The 3,476-nt window shown below is 42.1% G+C and overlaps 1 long non-coding RNA gene across 1 annotated transcript; it reads left to right on the forward strand.

The window, feature by feature from the left end:
* Positions 1-1,080: 1,080 nt before the first annotated feature.
* On the forward strand, positions 1,081-2,977 carry LOC144381520 (uncharacterized). The gene is made up of 2 exons (XR_013446787.1): positions 1,081-1,167; positions 2,552-2,977. It is a non-coding gene; the product is annotated as an uncharacterized LOC144381520 (long non-coding RNA).
* The last annotated feature ends 499 nt before the right edge of the window (positions 2,978-3,476 follow it).

A 3,476-nucleotide genomic window follows, 5' to 3' on the forward strand; every position in this document is an offset into this window, starting at 1 on the left:
AAACTTTTAACCTTATAAATTCTCACCTTTAAGACATTGATTGCACTTATATGGGTATCATAAAAGCTGCCCCCGCTCTTACGGTTGAGGGAGGAAGGTGTTTTCAGGGAGTTTGCTAGGGTTAAGAATGGACCAAAATGAGGTTGCAGTGGTGAGAAGTGGCCAGTAGAGGGCTCTGGAGTACTAGATTCTAAGATTTCCTAACTAGCTCTTCAGAGCTATAGGAAGCTCTTAGAGGGACTCCTGGGGTGAGAGGACCCCCCCCCAAGTCCCAAAAATTTTTCGAGAGCCCTAAGTGCCTCCTAAGCTACTTTTTGACACGAGTCTGTTCTATCTTAGAATATGTAGTTTTCAGATGGAGGTGTAAGTTAGAAATAGTTTAGTATTTTTTTTTCTAAAGAATTTATTTATTGAGAGAGAGAGGGAGAGAGAGAGAGAGAGAGAGGTCTTGAGCACAAGCAGGGGGAGGGGCAGAGGCAGAGGGAGAAGCAGACGGTCCCCACTGAGCAGGGAGCCTGATGTGGGGCTCAGTCCCAGGACACCTAGATCACCACCTGAACCAAAGGCAGACGCTTAACTGACTGAGGCACCCAGGCACCCCTGGTTTAGTATTTTCTACTCAGAATTGTAATTCTTTTTTCAAATGAAGGTAGCACTAAAAGCTTTTCATTTAAAAGAGCACATATTTGATAAATTTGCTGTCCATACACCACTGAAATAGAATCATAAGTACAAATGAGTCTCTATCAGAAAAAGACATTAGGAAAAACTAGGAAAATCTCAAAGTATGGACTTTAAGAAGAAAGCATCAATATTAGTTCATTAATTGTGACAGTTGCACCTTATTAAATGTAAGATATCAGTAGGAGAAGCAGGGTGTATGGAAACTATCTATACTATCTTGTAATTTTTTTTCTGAAACAAAAAACAAAACAAGTGATTATATTGTAGATAGGAAGGCCTCACTCTAGAGATGTTGAATTTAATGAAATTAGAGGGTCGTTTTTTCCTTTGTTGTTCTTATCTATTAAAATACTTTCTTCCTTCCCCAATTCAAAGAACCAACTGCTCTTTAGAAGAAGATAGGCGAGTGAAAAGAGGTATGTGTACTCGCATTTCTGATGGCTCCTTCCCTGCCATCTTGCTGTGGGCAGCTTCCTCATGCAGGTAAGAGCAGTCCTGCTGGGTACCCATCAGCCACAGATCTCTGGGGCTATCTCTCTGTGAGGCCCTCTCCTCTCTGGTACTCTGTCCCACGAACTCAGCTGCCTTGGGTCTTCCCCAAGGAGTAGAACAGAATGCTCCTCAGTTGCCCCTCCCTCTGCTTTGGCCTTGAAACTTTCCGAGCATAATCTGGGACAAACTGAGCTCACCTTTGTTTCCCACCCCTGAAGGATCCGCTGTCCTTTATTGGCTGATACCCAGTTTCAAAAACTGTTTTTCTATGGATTTTGCCTGGTTTCATGATTGTTTCAGTAAATCTGGACCCTACTGCTTCACTTTGGCCAGAAGCAGAAGCCCAAATCAGATGGAATTTATAAAGATTATATCTAAATGCTATGTTGAATTATAGATAAAATGTTTTCTCTATCAAAGTAAAAAGTAATACTCTATTCATGACTGTTGTAAAAATGATTTAAAATATCCAATCTCTTCTAATTGAAGTCCTGTTTTCTGCAACAAATTAAAATAGACAACTAGGAAAAAAAAATTGTATTTATTTTTTTGTGGGGGAGGGGAGAAGAGGGAGAGAGAGAATTCTCAAGCGGGCTTCACGCCCAGCACAGAGCCTGATGTGGGGCTTGATCTCACAACCCTGAGATCATGACCTGAGCTGAAATCAAGAGTTCGATGCTTAACCAACTGAGCCACCCAGGTGCCCCTAGGAAAGAAAATTTTAATTCAATATGCAAAAATATGCTTGAAGTACCAGCAGATAATTGTGATCCTATACACAGATATACATTATCACCTGGCAGAGCATGTTCTGGGGAGCAAAGAACCCTGAGCCAGGCTCCTGGTGTTGCCACCATATTTATTATGCCTTTTAGCTTCTCATCTTGAAAATGCTGTTCAACTTCAGGGTTGTTCAAGAATGTCTTGAACGTTAGGCATAACTAATTGCCCTATAGCTTACTGGTAGCAGAGCTTGGTAGGTACTTCTAGATTTTTCCACATAGAATTTAATGGGCATTTCTATTGCTAACATGCCGATTGATCTGGGAGAAACCCCTCTGGCAGCTCCAGCCAGCCACTCAGACTCTGATTATCATCATTCCTTCCAGTGATACCACATAAAGTGCCAAACCACAACATGACATCATTAAGGAAATACTCCTTAGGGAGAGTCCAGCTCAAGCTGCTGACAGAAGAGCACACCCTGATGTTCTAGAAGTGATTTCTGTAGTAACATCTGTTCGGACTGGTCACACCACCATTGTATAGGGGCCCTGTTGGAGCTTTTCCATGCTCATTTCTAAATACCCATAGAGGGAAATTGCAGAGATTGCTCTTAATGTCAGAGTTATTGCTTTTTCCTTCTGTCCATTAGAAGTGAATGCATTGTAAGTGACACTACAGAAAATGGGTGTGATGGCTCTGAGAAATCCAAGCCCTTCGATGATGATGGAAGGTGGATACGCACTGCCGTAGTCTGAGCCTGGAAGCTGCTATCTGGTACATTCTGTCTGCCGCCAGAGTGAGATTTTTATCTGCTCCTTCCCGTGGACATGGTGTGTGCTATTTCACAATACTGCATCAGCAACACTTTTCTGTTGTCTACTGGTGGTAATAAATACCTTCACTCAATCAATCAAGAAACATATATGGAACATGGACTCTTGACTAGGTCCTGCTGCTGCGAGATGAACGACCCCATTCGCAGTCTCTAGGAGCTTGCAGTTCAGTGGTGGAAATGGATATGAAGCAAATAACCATAAGAGGTGAGGTAAAGACCAATAAATGTTTATTTTGTGAATGGAGGTAAGCTTTATTCTCTGAGAATATTTATTCAATTAGCTACATGACAAATTTCCTGATTTGAAGAACGCTATGTTTCAGTGACTTTAGAAGAGATTTATCTTTTATTTGTTCTTTATGATGTGAACTTGATACAATCTGCTTTGCGAAGTGTTGCCTCTCCCCTGTGACTGTCAGGGAGAAGACAGCTTAACGTGAACAGCTAATTTTAGGCATCTCTCATGGAACAACCTGAATTGCTCAGTGAGGGAGGTTCTCTAAGCTAAGGCAGAGGGTAACTCCAAACCCTTGTGAAGACACCTAAGTGAAATCCCCCCTAAAAACATATGGTTAATAGTTTGAAGCTGCTCTGTGAAGGCAGGGACCTTTCTTTACTCATTTCTGTGTCCCCCATAACAGTTCTTCGCAGAGCTGAACTGGAAACAAGGCCATGGCCCTCTAGGGACAGAGTGCTACTTGCGCAACCACAGTTATCTTCTGCATAAGCTCCCATGATT

Source organism: Halichoerus grypus, chromosome 4 (assembly GCF_964656455.1).
Source record: "Halichoerus grypus chromosome 4, mHalGry1.hap1.1, whole genome shotgun sequence".
NCBI lineage: Eukaryota > Metazoa > Chordata > Mammalia > Carnivora > Phocidae > Halichoerus > Halichoerus grypus.